The sequence below is a fragment of the Mirounga leonina genome, unplaced genomic scaffold (assembly GCF_011800145.1).
Source record: "Mirounga leonina isolate KUSES-001 unplaced genomic scaffold, KU_Mleo_1.0 Mir_114, whole genome shotgun sequence".
Classification (NCBI taxonomy): domain Eukaryota; kingdom Metazoa; phylum Chordata; class Mammalia; order Carnivora; family Phocidae; genus Mirounga; species Mirounga leonina.
The window spans coordinates 36,121,661-36,139,244 of record NW_023270265.1 but is presented as its reverse complement, the minus strand read 5'-3'; positions in this window follow the sequence as shown (position 1 = coordinate 36,139,244).

Sequence of the window (17,584 nt, the reverse complement as noted above, 5' to 3'; positions counted from 1 at the left end):
ATTGTGTTTTGAAGCGCTCAGTGAAGGCACTCAGCCTCCCTGGTGGGTTCACGTCTGGAAGAGAGAACGGATAACATTGACCCGGAATCTGCAGGTGGCATTTATTTGGGAGGTGTTTTGAGTGGCAGGCAGGCTTTGGTTGAGCTCACGCCGAAGTCTTCCACTGTGTTCACTGGGTTGGATAAGTCACTGTCTCTTGTGGAGGGAAGAGGTGAGGTTCCACTCTGTCGTCCCCCAGGGCAGCCTGCGGTCCTGACCCCTCCATCTGGGGTCAGGAGAGCTCCCCTCCCCTACAAAGCACTGAATAAATCACTTCCAAATCTGCACTCCTGGCACAGTAATGGTATCCACAGGGTCAGAGTTACGTAATGCTCTAAGGCTCAAAACAGCAAGTCATTTTTTTAATGGAAAGTTAGCTTCTATCTCTAGATTCTGAAGTTTTACAGAATCTGCTTTGTAGGAGCCTTCCAGTCTCATTAACTTTTCCCCACTGAAGTTCCCGCTCACTGGAGGCACAAAGCAGGCAAATTAATTTGGAAAGAATGTCTCAGATGGGCAGTGGAACACAGCCATTGTTTTTGATCAGGACGAAACTTAATTTTTACTGGCAACAACCTTCCATTGAGATCATTCCCAATGAAAACTCATTGTGCTCTCTAATCCATTGTACCAGGGGCATCAGCGTAAATGGTGTGTCCATGGTTGCTGTTTTAATTCAATTTTATTAACAATAAAATCTTGCCAGTGCCCAGGAGACAGTTTTACATAAATTAAGGTGAAATGTACAAGTTGAAAGAGTACTTGTCAGAAAGGGCATTCAGATCTCACGACACTGGAAGGGGCCAGAATGGGACAGACATCGAATTTCTGCAGACATAGGTTTCTATAGCAGAGATGACCCTCAAGCGCAAAAAGACGCACCAGGAACCAGACAAATTCCCCGAAAAGATGTGAGGAAATCAGCTTTAAAAATTACAGAATAGGGGCACCTGGATGGCTCAGTCGTTGGGTGTCTGCCTTCGGCTCAGGTCATGATCCCAGGGTCCTGGGATCGAGCCCCGCGTCGGGCTCCCTGCTCCGCGGGAGGCCTGCTTCTCCCTCTCCCACTCTGCCTGCTTGTGTTCCCTCTCTCAGTGTGGTTCTCTGTCAAATAAATAAATAAAATATTAAAAAAAAATAAAAATAAATAAGAATTACAGAATAATTTGAAGGGATGAGATGCTTGGCTACGCGTAAAGTAACCCCCTGGCAAGGTCTTTAGTGATACAAAGTTCAGGATGTCTGCAAACTAGAGTCAGTAACCGTTTCTATCCAACTGGGCAAACACTTGATTTCTCCCATTTGTAAATTACAGCAGCGAGTCAGAGCCCCATGCCTATCATGGGGAACTGAGATGGGCCAGTGGGCTATGCTTTGCAAGTATGATTCATTCTCCCAGTGCCATGGAACTGGGTCTTCTGGAAGCAGAGTTCTTGCAGGAGATTCTGTAGGACTCTGTCTATACCCTCTTGGCCACCTGGGGGTCACTCAAGAATGTTCCGGCACCCCTTGTCTGCCTGGATCTCCCTGCTGAGGGCAGTTTCTGGCTGGGAAGCATGAGGGGCCCACAGAGCAAGCCAGAAGTGCTGGAGTGTTAACATCCCAAGAGTGACCCTCCAAGGAGGGGTGGGAACCAGAAGATAAATAGATGGCTTTTTTGCCTCTCATTGGAACAATTCAGAGGACCCCCAGTGAGATTAAGCTCCACCGGCCATGGCAGTGACCCACTCATTATACCTTTTTCTTGGGTTTCCCTCTTCTGTGTCTCCCTCTGCCTGTCCCTTACTGGTGCTTCCTGGCGCCAGCTCACACATACATGACTTGTAGACAAATTCTTGTTTCAGGAGCTGCTTTTAGGGGAACCCAAACTAAGACAGCCGTCATGACTACTCGTTGGCTAGCTGCTGAGCTGCAAAGCGATGTTAAGAGTGTTTCCAGAGGCTGCTAAGTTGGACTCACCAATGCACTGTCATGCCAGCTAGCAGAACAATTAGAGAGGGAAAGAACCTGACTTATCTAATTCCCAGTTTGCGATCCATGTTCAAAGATGGTGATGAGGAATGATCTATCAACATTGCCCTGCCTCTTTTTGCTGGTTGTCAGTGGGAAAGATCAACATGGTGCTTGGAGAGATCAGCATTCAGGTGGTAAATGTTCGGGGAGTGTTATTGTTATCAGTTGCCAACACTGACAGGGTTTAATAGGCGGGAGAATAAGATACAAAGTGTAAAGTGAGCAGCTCCCTGTCTCCTAGGAGACACGGGACTTTTCCCAAGAAACGTTCCCTGGAGGCAAATACAGAACCTGCTGTGGGAGATGGGGGGGGGGCGGGGGGGGGAAATGACTTGGCGGGGAGGGCACATGGCAGAGTCAGTCTTCAGCTGGGTCTGGAAGGCAGGGTGAGAATCAGGTGGTGGGAACAGGTATCTTTGCAGAATCTCACTCGATAATTAAATTTCACAGAACTATTAAGTTGCGCATGTGCAGGACCCATGCGCATGGGTCACCTGTGGGCTTCATTCAGCCCAAAGACCTGCCTCCTTCCGTAACTTTGAAATGCCAAACAAAGGGAGTCAATGTGTAAGCTGTCAAAAAGATTTCTAAATTCTAAAATTCTAACTTTTGTTAAGATTCCTAGAAGATCTGGCAACAGTGGGTCTGCATTCCACCTGGAACAATGGGTTCAGATGAGGCCTGTGGCTTTTAGTTTGTTACAGTCCCCTCCCCCACCCCCACCTGATTGCTCCCCAGCACTGAGGTCAAGGGTCAGAGGTCACTGAATCACTGTGCTTGCTTGCAGTTTTTAATTTTTTCCCCCAAATACTGAGCAATGTCTCTAAATGCATGTCTTTACTTAAAATGACAAAAAAGAAAGCCATCTGAGTGTGCAGATGGGAAAGGTATTTTTTTTTAGGGGAGAATAAAATGGTACATATTGAGCACGAACTAATTGCTGGTCGCTGAGCTAACAGCTTTCCAGGCACGCCAGCCACTCCCCATTATACAGATGAAATGGAGGCAGAAAGTCCTGGGGAAAAGCCTCAAGCTTCTTAAAGGAAGCATGACCAGCCTAGCGCGGGAACCTTTGTCCACCAAGCCCCGGGGCTGCCTTGACCTTGAGCTTCTTCCTGAGTGCTTGAATTTCATGATCTGGGTTCGGTAAGTCCCCACAGTCCCCACATTCAGGGGTGGGTTAGGGGTGAGGGTAGTGGGAGAGAGAGCCCAGGGACGCACCGGAAGTGGGGCCTTATGGTCACCCCTCTAACTTGAAGCCTGCCTCCCAGGACCCACAGGCCTCCCAGTCCTGCCTCAGGACTCACACCCGCCCACCCCGGGACAGAGAGGTGTTTCAGGAGGGGATGTGCGGGCTGGAGTTGAGTGTGACAGATCGGCGAATCCCAAGCCTGGATGGGGAAAAGCAGGCCATGACCAGGAGGTCACGGGTGACTCCGTGTTCACGGCTTTCTTCAGGTACAGAGCCCTGAACTGCCAACGTAGTTTTGAACAGGTAGGGTCCCTCGCAGGAGTCTTGGGGCTTCTGGGTTAACTGTCTTCCTGACTTGACTGCTGCTGACGTGTCCATAGCTTTGTGATTCTGTCAGTGCCTAGAATCTGCCCAGGCTCCCTGGCTTCCAGTCCCAGCTCCCTCCTGACCAGCCCGGGGACCTCCCAGCTGTTTCTTGATTACCCGCCTCCACCCACAGGGGATACAAGGAAATAAGGAACGTTCGGGAAGCATTTAGCGCCAAGCCTGGCACATAGGAAATACTTTATAAATGTTAGCTCTGTCAAGGCTCTGTCCCTTTCCAGATGACTCAAACTTTCCCCAGGACCCTCTGCTTTTTCTACTTCCATCTGCCCGCTCTCCCTCAGCCGGAGATCTCCGGAACACTCTGGTAAAAGCTATGCCAGCCACATGACGGGGCAGCATGGTCAGGAACAGTGCTTTGTGCTTCCCTAGCTGAGGTCCTGAAGCCTCCGACGGCAGTTGGCCCCAGTCTGATTCCACCTGTACGGGGAGGCAGGGTGTGGCCACGCCGGCTCCGTCCACTAGGTGGTGCTAGCGCCCCACCCAGGGCTCCTGGACCCGCCCAGACCGCAGGACTAGACGGTGCGCTGCCCGGAGGAGGCGGGGGCGGGGCGGGGGGGTTGGTGCTTTGAGAAGCTCCTTCTGCTCCTCAGCAGCCGCGGCCACAGTTGAGACCTCAGGATGGATCCTCCAAGGGGAGGAAAGGGAAGGGAAGAGACCGCAGTGGGGAGGGGTGGGATAGAAAGGGCAGCAGTGGGTGCGGTTCCTGCGGCCCTAGGTCCCCTGTCTGCTGTCCCAGTGGAACAAGGATGCCAATGGGTGAGGCCCCAGGGAGCCCTGTCACCTCTGCCTTGGGCTCATGTCTGTGACTGTGTCTCGGCCCATCCCCTGTGTTAGTTCAGGCTCTGGCCACTCTGTCACGCTCTTCGGTCCCCCTGCCCCCTGTCCCCTCTGCCTTGCTGTCCGTCTTCCATGAGCCTTTCTGCTCCTCCCAGAGCCCTCCAAGACCACATCCCCCTCCTTGCCCTCACTGCTCACTCTAGTCAAGCCCAACCACTCGAGAGCCTTCCTTAGACACGCCCTCCTCTGCAGCCTTGTCACCACCTCTGCACGTTCAAATCTTCTCTTTCCCCCCCTGGGTCACCTGGAAGTGATTGTTCTTTCTTCTGAACCCTCGTTGCGTCTCTCCTATGGCACAGGACACCTTCATCCATTCCACTGAGCTCCTACTGTGTGCAGCAAGGTGCTGAGCAGTGGTGAACAACACTGACATCCCGGCCCTCGTGGAGCTTGCATGCCAGGTGCTGAGCTCGGCCTCAGAGGAGTGAACACGAGTGTAAATGAAGCACAGATGAGGATGAATGAAGCTAAAGGGGTGCTGGGGTGCTGCGAGAGGGCATACCTGGGATGTGGACTGGGGGAGTCTTCTCCGAGCAAGTTGACGGTTAAGCCGAGAGCCTTAAGGCTGACAAAGAGTCAGCTTTGCAAGGGGGCTCAGGAGTGGGCTGCTTCTGCCTAGGGGGCAGCACGAGTGGGGCCCTGGGACTAGGACAGGAAGGTACTAGCTGTAGAGAAGCTGGGAGAAGGCTGGAACCCAGCACCAGAGCACAAGGTAGGAAGTCACCGAAGGGAAATCAAGGCTCAAGCCCTTTAAAGGGCACTGTTGCTGTTTGGTGTGCCAAGGCCTGGGGGGAAGGGGAAGAAAGGAAAGCACGATGCACAGAAGATGGTGGTGTCCGGGACACGGTGGGAGGAACTGGAAGAGTGGGCCCACTGGGATATGCTCTAGAGATTGACAGGCAACTCTTCCCTATCACAAAGGGATGGGGTCTCGTGTCAAGTTGAATACCAACTCCAATGGCTTGGGCTGGGGTGGAGGGGTTCTGAGGCCATGTGTCCTCTGAGAAGCCAAGGGTGACACGATGGAGCAGCCAGCTCCCGGGTTGGGCGCAGGAGGGGCAGAGTGACCTGGACAGTCGATTTGACATTTGATTCATAGACTCAGAACTTCCAGAGGGCAGGAACTGTGCTTGATTAATTGTTGAGTCCCAGAAAGCATTTCCTGGGACGGACTCCCTTGGGCAAAACAAGCATCAGGACAATGTCCGCTCTGCTGCCTGCCCCTGGCTGTGTGAGGAATGCTGGCTATGCATGGAGACAGTGAGGGGCCAGGCTGGGCGGGCTCTTTTCCCCTTTGCTCCGTGCCCACGCGGCTCTAAGCCCACTTGGCCCTCACTGCTATTGCTTAAGCAGCGAGCTCTAGATCCCTCGTATTCTCCCTTTGGTGGTCCCGCCTGCCTGCTTCTAAACCTCTGGAAAGTGGAGTGCTTTAGGAGTTCCGTCGTGGTCCAGATGGTCTTGCAGAAGGGGACAGTGGGTGCCTCCCACACACCCAGAAACACATCCCGGATGCCTGAATCAGATCCGAACTTCAATCCTAACAAAGATTCTACTGGCTGTAAACTGCCTTCCGAAGGCTGCCCTGTTCGGTCTTGTTTGCAGTGTCAATTTCGCACTTTACTAAAGCTGAGATCCACAAAGCAAGCTGGGGGTGGGAGGGAGGATGCGTCACTTTGCGCCTGGATCTGCGGGAAGATGGCAAACGCTGAGGAGGGGCCTAGGGAGGGACAGGAAGCCGGAGGCTAGTGTCCCGCGCTGCACAGTTTTGCTCCGGCCCTGCCCCTCTGGGACCGTAGAAGCTCCGGGAGCCGGAGACCGCGGCGCGGTCGAGGAGGGCCGTCTGCACTTCCGCCGCTAGAGGGCGCCAGCACCCTTCAGTGCGGGCTTGGCTGGAAGGGCCGCTGATAGTGGGCGAGGTTTGGGGTGTCTCCGGGACCTCAGGATGGACATACCGTAGTGCCTGGAACTGCTGTCTGGCATCCCCTGCACCCCCTCCACCGCTCCGGTGCTCACACGTGGCCGCTGCTTCCTTGGGCCTCTCGCCGACCCGCTCTGGCCCCACTATTGGCCATGTGAGCCCTAAGTGGGGACCCCTGGCCAGAGCCCCCCACCCCGGTGGTGAACATTAGAAGGGCTCCCCGAGTTGGCCCCAGTGTGTGTGGTCGGGTCGGCCCGTCCAGGATCCTGTGGGTGCCTCCAGCCCCCTCCCTACAGGGTGACTTTCCTGGGGGAGCACCTGTCTTTGGCCCTTCTGTCCCTCTCCGCGCTTCAGGCCGAGCTGGGGGCTGCACTCAGTAGGAGCTCACCGGATGCGCTAGACCCGCGTGTCTCCTGGGGTCGCCTCCCCGCGCGCTGCTGGCTGGGGTGGTGACAAGGCCTTGGCCCGCGATGAGTGGGCGGGAAGGTGGTGTGGCCGGAGCTCAGCCCGTCCTGCCGGGGGAGGCTCAGAAGCCGCGGGGCGGGGGGCGGAGGGGGTGTGTGTGCTGGGGACCCTGAGTGAGGGAGGAGGGCCCAGCAGGGAGGAGGGGGGAGGGGGAGGCGGGACCACAGACCTGGAGGAAGGGGCGGAGGAGGAGGGAGCGGAGGGCAGGGAGCCGCTCTTAGAAGCACGGAGGAGGGTTCAGACAGGCAGGGAGGATCTCTACCATGAGAAGGTTTGGCCCGGTGGCCACCCCGGCTTGACACTGTTCGAGAACCAACCCATGGAGCTGGCTCTGCTTCCCACTTCCAAAGCCGTTTCCTCCAGGCTGCTCTGGGCCAGGGAACCAAGGGTGGGGGGGATGTTTTCCTTATTCTGCCCTGGCCTTTAACCATGGGGCCGGGCTCTCTGGAGGACGCCCGCAGGGAGAGCCACCGTCCTGGGCTGCTGGGACCTCTGTGCCCCACAGGGTCCACGGAGGTCTTGACAGCTGTGGGCACAGGTGTAATGTTTCGACTGGTGTGGCTCTTGCAGCCAGCGTCTCTGAACGTGGCCAACCTGGGGGTGGGGCTGCATAAAATTCTTGGATCCCCGGCCTGACAATGTGGGCTGTGGGCAAGCCGGGCAGGCTGCACTTTCTTCTCCCAGGGGATACAGCTTCTACCCTGGCAGCTGGAGGACCCTGCTTCTGTGCTAACCTCCAGCAGCCATTTCTCGGGTCTGAAGATAAATACCCTCACTGTGTATAGGGCTTGTCTGAAATGTTACTATATTTGATTTTAAATGTCATTGGTGGATGATTGTCATCATCAAGAGAGCCTTAGCGATGGATGGACATTGTCCAGAGGCCGAGGACTCCTACAGAGTCTGTGGAACACGAGGGAGTCTAATGAAGGGAAGGCCAGTGGGTAGGAGATGGCAGCCATGCTTCTGAAGGCCAGGATGGATGGAGGAGGTCCGTTATCTATGCAGGTTCACCGGAAACCAGGAGGCGGTGGGCCACGGCCAGATTTCTAATCATTCTGCATTGCAATGTGACAGTAAGTGTGACTTTTTTGGAGGAGAGGCTCAGAGAGGTTTAGATTCTTGCCCGGGGCCACACAGCAAAGCAGAGACCAAGCAAGGCTCAGGAGGCAGATTTCTGCCTCTAGATCTTCAGAGTTCTTTCTTCAAAATATTTATCCACTTGGTCAAATAATCTCTACCGCGTGCTTACTGCATGCTAGGCACTGAGGACAGCTTGGGGTCTGCTGGGTGATGCAGACAAGTTGACAGGCTATTACCACATAAGGATGATGGGTACACAATGTGACAAACCCAGGCAGGGTGTCAGGGTGGCTCAGAGGAGGGACTTACCTTGGCTGAGTTGGGTAGCAAGCAAGACTTCTTAGAGGAAGTGAAAAGTAGTTGAGCTCTGACGGAAGAGAATCCAGTAATGTGACACCCCACTGAGAATGTCCCAGGAGAAACAGAGAGTAAACACTAACAAAGGGACAAATAAGTAGCAGAAGTCCCTGACATGTTGGAGCTTTCTAGTCCCTGGTAGCAGGAATCCATACCCCAAGGTGACTGGCTCTGAGGGGGGAGCTGGGAGTGGCCAGAGGCCCCCAACTGGTCAGTGGCGGGGCTGGGAGTCTACTGGCCAGAGGCCTCTTGCTTTCCTTTTTTAAAAAAAGGCAATTGCCTTTTTCAGCAATTGCCGACTTCAGGCCAATTCTGCTGCATCTGTTTCCTCCCTGCCTCCCCCACCTCCGGATTATTTCAAAGCAAATCCCTGACATCGGATCATTTTATCCATAAATATTTCAGCAGGCAGCTCTAAGGGATAATGAAACTTTAAAAAAACATAATCACAATAGCATTATCACACCTAAAAATAGCAGTTGTTCTAGTCGGTGTTCAATGTTCAATTGCCTCAATAATTTTTTTTTTTAACAGTTGGTTTGTTCAAGTCAGGATCCCAGCAAGAGCCACACGTTGCAAGCAGTTAGGTCTCTTAAGTTTCTTTTGAGCTGTATTTTTTCCTCTCTCCTTCCCCCCCCCCCCCCCCCCCCGGCCTTGCAAGGTATTTGTTAAGACAGCTGGTGCATTGTTCTGTGGTTTCCCGCACCTGCTGTTGGCATCCTCAGGGTCCTGGATAACCTGTTCCTCTGTCCCCTGTATTTCCCGTAGTCTGAAGTCTGGAACTTGGATCTGGAGGCTGGATCCCATCCAGGTGCAATTTTTGTATCTCTGGCATTCTTAAGCACAAAATCAAAAGGCAGCCTGCTGAGCAACGTGTGTGTGTGTGTGTTTGCCCGTCTGTGCACACACATGTGCATATGCCTGTGGGCTACTTTCTTCCCCCTTTGGCCCCTTCCCAGCAGCCACTGCTTTCCACTGTTCACAGGCTCCTCTCAAGGTTGCAAAACTCCTTCAAGGCTACTTGCCAAACAAAGAGAAGGCCAGGAGACCATCAAAGTATCCCCTTTGTCGAAGCCAGTCCCTGGGATGCTGCCACAAAAAAGCCTTCTTCAGCGGGGACACAATTCTTTGTGATGTCTGCACATGAGTTTCCTCCTGCTGCCTCCTTCTGTTGCTCATCTTTTGACTTAGAGTATTGAGGATCCAGCCTTCTCCTCCCGCCCCCTCCCATAATTCCGTGCCAGCTCAATGCCAAAGCTGAGAAGTCGGATGTGAACCTCTGGTTCTGGCCCCGAAGGTCCAGGGGGCCGAAGTGACGGTAGTCACCCCAACGAATGCCCAGAGTGCCCTGGAAACCCGAGGAGGGCTGGGGGAAGGTCAGGGAGCACGGGTCTGCTCTCTGCCTCCCCTGCGGGGTGGGAAGCCCCACGCAAGCCAGAGACGGAGTGTGGAGGCGAACAGTGCGAGTGGAGAAAGAGGCCTCGAGCTCGCCTTCTAGGATTCCTGTCCTGGCGGCGGACCTGTGCTCTGAGAGCCATCCACCAACACACGGGGTTTGGGGAGGAAATACCCGCAGGGAAGACAGTGTCATTTCATACCCTCACGGTGTGTCTGGTTCCATGGCCAGACAATGGGAAGGCATTCTTGATCCTTCTCCTTTGTCCCTCACTTCCCATCCATGGCCAATGGTGTCAACTCAGCCTCCAACACAGATTTAGGATTTGTCCCCTTGTCTCCATCTCCTCCAGCCCAGCCCCCACCTCCATCCCTTACTTACCTTCCTTCTGACCCTAATCCAGCCCTCACACAGCAGCCAGTCATAGTTTTGAAACATAAAGCCTGTCCTACCCATCCCCTGCCTAGAAATCCTGTGGTGGGTGGACTAGTTTCCCCAAAACTCCTGTCTACCCGGGACCTCAGAATGTGACCTTATTCGGAAGTAGATTCTTTGCATGTGTGATTACAATGAGGTCCTACTGGATGAAGGTGGGCCTTAAGCCCAGTGACTGGTGTCCTTATAAGAAGAGAGGACACAGAGAAGGCCACATGAAGACAGGCAGATTGGAGTGGTGCATACAAGTTGAGGAAGGCCCAGGATGGCTGGCAACCCCTAGAAGCTAGGAGAAAGCATGGAAAGATTCTTCCCTAGAGCCTTCAGAGGGAGCATGGCCCTGCCAACACCTCGAGGTTGGATCGTACCCTCCAGAACTGTGAGAGAATAAATGTGAGTTGTTTTAAGCCACTCAGTTGGTAGTACTTTGTGATGGCGGCCCCAGAAAATGATACAAACCCTTAATAAATGACATTCGAAATTGTACAGAGAATAAGGCGGCCCATCATGTCCTGCCGCCCCGCCCGTGCTCTGGCCACGCCCCCTGTTCCACCTGTCCTCCCGATCGTCCCACAGGCTTCCCTTCAAATGCCAGTTCCCAGAGTGGCCCCCCTGAGCCGGGGCGAATCAGCATTAGGGACCTGTCAGTCTCTCTCATGTTCCGTTGTAACTTCCTTCATGGCACTTATTCCAAGTTGTAATTTTAAACAGGCTGTGACGTCGTCCCCTTACCAGCTCAACAGGCATGCGTGACTTTTTGTCCTGTATCCCTAGCTCTTCAGACTGGTGCCCTGTAGGTGCTTTGTCAATATTTGCCGAGTAAATAAACCCCACATACACATGTGAAAATGTTTCCTGGGGTGAGGCTGGGCAGAGGGTCAATCAGGGAGGCATGGGGAGGAGGGGAGGTCAGAAATGACCGAATCCACAGCCCCCGGGTAGGACGTGTTGATGCAGGCGGGTCAGGGCCAGTCAGCTCTGTATCCCTGTGACCTCAGGGTGCCACGTGCTTGCCACTAGGAGCTGGGTTCCTCGGCTCTGCTCGCCCGGGAGACGTGCCCTGCGTCTGAGCAAGAAGGGCCTTTTGGGCTCTCTGCGCTGTGATGTATGGGTCCCAGACAGAGGGCAAGTGATCCTGATTTACACGAGCCACAGACCCTTTGGGGCAGCGGCTGTGGTGAATGACATCACCCGACAGAGGAGATTTATGGCACTGGCAAGACGCCAGAGCCTCTGGGAACAGCTGTGCCAAGTCCAAGTTTACAGATGGGCCTGCCGAGGCGGTGACTTGCTCCGGGTCAGACATGGGCCTCCTCCCTCGGGGCAGGGCAGGGCTGGAATCCAGGTGTCCTTGGACTCTTCCGACTCCCCTGAGGCCTTACCTCAGGAAAACAGTCAAAACCAAGCAGATAACATCCCCCCCCACTCCACCCCCCGGGTTCGCTGGGAGGCTGGCATTTAAATCACTTGATCTGGCCCAGCTTTTACTGAAGGATAATAAAGGTGACAGTTCTGTTTTATTTAAAAGTCAAGCTTCTGAAAACTTCCTAGTTTTCAGGATGGAGCCAGTGCTGAGAGGTCAGAGCTGTCCTTCAGGCGCCCCTGCCTCCGCCTTCGCTGGCCTTTGATTCCTTGATGTCAGGGAACCTGAGCCAGATGGAAGGTGGAGGGGGGCCGAGTGTGACCCGCACCGAGGCGGCCTGCGACCGCCCTCACCTGTCCTGATTTCTCATGAGACTGCCAACCGGGCTTTGTGCTGGGCACGCAGTGGTGCCTCATGAAGGCGGATGGATGCAAGGACCAACCAGGGATGGCTTGAGAACCTGCGGCTCAGATGACCCTTCCTGTGATTCGCCCCATCCCCTGCATCATCGTCGACTTCCTCACTGATGACACGTGGCCTCTCAGGGCTAGGACGGCCTGGGAGCCCAAACGCACCCCGCTGCTCGGGTCAGAACCCTCTTCATCATTCTTGACTTTTTCCTTCGCTCCCCGGCACAAGCCATCCAGCTGCAAGAGCCGTGGGCTTGATGTCTACAGTGTGTCTCCAACACCGCTCTGCTCTCCATTGCCATGGTCACCGCCTCAGCACAGCCCACCCCTGCCACCCAGATCCCGAGAGACTCCTTTCCCCTTTCCCCGGGGCCCTGCTGCCACCCTGGTCTCGCCTATAGCTCCCGATTCCCCCAGCGACTGTACCAGAGGTGATGCTGGTAAGATGCAACACACTCAAATCATGGGAACTCTCCGCTTAAAGCTGTCCATGGCTTTCTGCGGCACTTGGAGTAAGATTCTGACTCCGGACAGCCCACAGGGAGGGTCTGCCCATGCAGCGAACCCCCGCCCCCCGCCCCTGGTGCTGACCGCCCCCTTAACACCCCACCAGCGCCGCCCGCTCGGCTCACAGCCTGCCCCGGCCCTGGGTTCCCTCTGCTGGGGGGCTCTCTCCTCTTGCTCCTTACCCTTCCAGCCTTAGCTTACGTGTTACCCTCTTAGGGATGCGCCCTCTACCTCCCCACCCCCCACGGCATCATGCGCAGGGGTCACCAAGCTGCGTGGGCTTTCATAAGTGAGGCTTTATTGGAACACAGCCACACCTGTTCCGTCACCTTGGGGTCATAGGGGCAGAGCCAAGAGATTGAGACACAGGCTGTGTGGTCCACAAGGCAGAAAATACTTACCATCTGGCCCTTTTTAGAAAAAAACAAAACAAAGAAACCCCCCAAAACCAACTTGTTGACTCCTGTTCCAGCTCAGTCTTTTGTTTGCTTTTTTATTGTCATTTTTCACATTCAAGAATCAATTTACATAATGTCATGTCCCCTTTTGTTTTGGCCTATCTTCCCATAAAAGTGGGACTTCCCTGAGCGTAAGGACATTCTATGAGAGAGGTGACACCTGTGTGCCCAGTCTGAGCATGGGGATGGGCATACACGAGGCATTCAATTATTCTTTGACCAAAACAAAAAAGAATTAAGACGTTATGCAATATTTTTTAGGATTAATCAGGTAATGACTGGTCAGATTAGTATTTTTGAATTATGTTGAGCCTATTTGCTCTAAACACACATACTTGCCCCCTGGGTGGGACAGATGAGTGTTGAGTGTGTATTAATAGTCACTCTTACTCACAACAGTCACACGTGAGCACAGACTCTCCTATTTCTCTCCCAACCCGATTGACCTCCCGGATAAACTTCGGGAATGAATTGTTTACAAAGGGTAAAAAAATGGATAAAACATTTCCCTTGCCAGGAGCAAACAGGACAGAGGATAGACAATGGGCTGGTTTCTGGAAGAAGGAAGCTGAGCCCAGGATCATGTTCTGGTCTTGATGCCATGAACTTGTTATGAATGGCCTCAGTTTCTTTGGAAGTTGGTAGATTATAAATTATAGCTAACTAACTATGAGACCCTGCTTTCTCTGGGCCATAGTGTCTTCGTCTGGAAAATGGTTTCTCAAGAGTATGGATTACTATTTAATTTCCTGGGGCTCTGTTAGCATCAGTTTCCCCGTGTGTGACCAGGTTATTTTGACTCATAGCCAGACCCACTGGATTAAAGGGAGTGTGGATTTTCTTCCATATCTCATATTCTTTTTTTTTAAGATTTTATTTATTTGAGAGGGAGAGAGCACTAGCAGGGAGGAGAGGCAGAGGGAGACGGACGGAGAAGCAGACTCCCCGCTGAGCAGGGAGCCCAACTGGGACTCAATCCCAGGATGGATAGGATCATATTTAAAAAATATTACCTGATTGTTATTTCTTTTTCCTTCTTGTCTCTTCCTTCCATCCATCAGTGGGAGTCCTGTCTTTCTCCATAGGCCTCCCTGTGAGAAAGGAGAAGGGAAAACTCTCTTCCTGGTTTTTGAATTTCGAAAGCCCAGAAAGGCCTCATATCAGAGGAAACCAGACACCTGAGATTAAGACCTTCTTCCCATCCCTGTCTCTGACCAGAAAAAGACTCTCAGGGTGGCAGGCAGGGAGGGAACCTGGAGGGGATGCAGGGAAGGGGTGGACATGGAGAGACCCAGAAAAAGACTCTCAGGGTGGCAGGCAGGGAGGGAACCTGGAGGGGATGCAGGGAAGGAGTGGACATGGAGAGACCCCATGAGGGCTTGGCTTCCTGCTCCCCAGGCTGAGCATCCTTGCCGGATGTCTGTCTTCCACAGACGGAGCAGGACCTCAGGGGAAAATGGCATCCTAATGAGTCTTGATAAAGAGCTCCCTGATTGCCTCAGTTTATCCCCAACCTAAAATGAAAAAGTAGCAGATTATTCCAGAAGGGTCATGAGACCAACAGGGGCCTCAGGGGCAGGAATGGGCATGAGAGTAGTGATGACCTTCAAGGGCCGATGATATCAACACCCTTCTCCCCTCCCCCCACCGCAGCATTCCATGGGCCTTCCTGAAACTTCTGTGCAACTTCACGACAAAAGGAGGGTGGGCCTGCATTAGCTGGTGTCATCCCACCGCCCTAATCAGACATAAAAGAGCAGTTTCACCCCTGGCTGATACAAATTTGAAGTTGGGCTTGAAAATGGGGATGAAATGACGAATGGGGTTGTAAACCCATGAGAAGTTTGGCTTGGAATAAAAATGCAGAGAGGGAGAAGGGGAGAGAGATTGAAAAATCAATCCCCCAGCCACCAGCAGCCCAGCTGGGAGGCAGCAGATGGGAAAACGATGACGTGCAGATCAGGTGGCGTTAACAAGGCTGATAGCAGCCACGAGAAGCCACCTGTAGCCGGCTTTGCGGAAAATCTGGCTCCCGGGCAAGGGGCTTTGAGTAATCCATCTCGGGAGCCACTGAGCCATGAACTTGTTAAGTGGTATCCACTGGAGGCCTGATCATCTTACACTCAGCTGCACACGGTGGTGGAATCTCTGGCCCTGGAAGGCCAGATGGCGCCCACGGTGCTGGTGGTCGCACGGTCCGGTGGCAGCGAGCACACACTGCAGCAGATGCCCGGGTTGGCAGCTCCTGGGTCAGCCGAATGCACGGTGCTGGCACTCCTGGATCATTTGAGGGCGCATCTGTTCGCCGTGTGAATGCCATTTCCTTCCCGCCCATGTCCACTCTCCGCTGACCAGCCTCGGCTTCGGTGGAGCCTGGTGCTTCTGCTCACTTCCCTCTGGAAGCCTCGGGCTGGTCCTGATGAGGATCGAGAAGACGGGATGGAGAGCGGAGCAGAGTGGATGCCAGAGCTCTGGGCGCAGATGAACTTGGACCTTGATCCCGGCTCCACCCCGATCGGTGGGACTCCGGGCAAGTGACTCAAAGCCCTTTAAATCTCATTTTCTTCCCCTGTCAAAGGAGGGTACCTACCTCATGGAATAGATACAGGGATAAAATGGAGTCATGTGAACAGAGTACTTAGGTCAGTACCTGGCACTGAGTACCTAGTACCTACCAGGCCACAACCAGCCACAACCAACCACACCCGTGCAGGGCTTACACCACCCGTGACTCAGGATCGGCCCCTGGGACGTGGGCACCGCAGAGTTCCCACAGCACGGAGGCCAGGGGCTCACTTTCCTTGTGGGACCCTCACTCTCCCAGACCTCGGTGATTCTGTCTGTTTTCCCCACTCCTCCTGGAATGTGCCCACTTTCCCCCTCCCAGGACAGGCCTTGCGAGAGAGTCCCCGCTGCACGTGACGGTGGGAGCAGACTCTTCCCAGGCAGAATTGTATTAGAGAGCTCCATTTCCTGCAACTCTGCCCATCGGAGAGCGCCTGTTTCCAATTACTGTACCCATCTGTAATTAGATGAGAACACGCGGAGAAACTGGCTTTCGGGGATGCCACGGGCACTGGACTGGTTTCAGAGCTGTCAGCCTCATTGTGAATAATCAACATTTTGGGGATGAACTTTCGACCAGGCACTCCTCGAACATCCATTCCTCACGAGCACCCTTCACTGGAGGGGGGGTGTGTGATTGGCCGGCGGGGGGGGGGGGGGGGGGGGGGGCGGGGGCGGCCCTTGAAATCCGAAAGTTGGAGTTCAAGTCCTCGGTTGTGCATCAAAGCTCAGTTCCTCTCTCTGTGGCTCGGCTTCCTCATCTGTAACATGAGAGGCTTAGACTGGATGACCCCCGGGGGAAAACTGCTTTCTTGAGCTTCAACACTTGTAGGAAAAACACCACCAAGATCTAGAGTAAGCAGCTCAGATCGGCAGTGACCAGTCAGTGCCCTTTGGTTTTTAAAATTGCTTCTCCGGGAATCAACTTTGGTGAGTGATAATGCTCTGGGACCCTTTAGGAGGGAAATGTTGGGAAATGACCCTGGGTGGACACAGTTTTCATGAGAATAATTTTTCATTCCTAGGATGCTCTGGGTGGGACGACTCATGTCTTTCTAAGTAGTTCTTGACCTTGGCTTTTCATTAGAGTTATCTCAAAATTTCGGTGCTCAGACCACACCTCAGAACATTTACAACAGAGTCTCTGGGAGTGGGATGAGACCTCAGTCCTTTGTAGAAATTGCCCATGTGATTTCATTGTGTGGGTGAGGTTGAGAATCAGGAAGCAAGACTAGGACATCTTAAACTTTCATGCGGACCTGAATCATAGGTGATTTTGCTAAAATGCAGATTCACATTCAGTAGGGCTGTGGTGGAACCTGGAGTCTAACAAGCTCCCAGCTGAGAAGTGCTGTTGGTTTCAGGACCACACTCTGCATGGCAAAGATTTGGAAGGCTTGGAGGCCTGACTCTGCTATCAGAAGCTACAAATTCATGGGCGCCTGGGTGGCTCAGTTGGTTAAGTGACTGCCTTTGGCTCAGGTCATGATCCTGGTGTCCCGGGATTGAGTCCCGCATTGGGCTCCCTGCTCAGCGGGGAGTCTGCTTCTCCCTCTGGCCCTCCCCCCCCATGCTCTCTCTCTCTCAAATAAATAAATAAAATCTTAAAAAAAAAAACAACCCAAAACTACGAGTTCGTGAGAAGCTAAGGTTGCAGGCAGTCATCTGGGAAACTTCTCTCCCCATCCGCATCAGCAGAATGAGACTGGAAAGCCTGGGTGCCCTCATCAGCCGAATAATTTGCCCCTCTTCAAATGGATAGTCTTTAAGTATTTGTTCAACATTTTTTTTTTTTTTAGTGGGGGTGGCATTGGTATTGGTGTTTTTAAAAATTGTGACTCGAATATTCTGTCTGCTCTAAGGAGTGTGGGCAATTGGTTACTTTTAGAGCCAGACAGCATGTAACGCTCCTTTTTGTGTTCTGGGAACGATCTGTGGTGCATCTCACTGGGGCGGCCCATGTCCACTCTCCGCTGACCAGTCTCTGCTGCAGTGGAAGCAGTAGCTGTTCATGGAAACTGATGTGGCAGCCTGCGGTCGACCTGGGCCTTAGCCTGGAAAATTGGGTGCTTCAGGCTAAGACTTTGACTTGAACGAGGTTGTGCCTCAAAGACGCAAGAACGGCTGGAGCTGACTAACTAGAGTGAGTGTACCCAGGT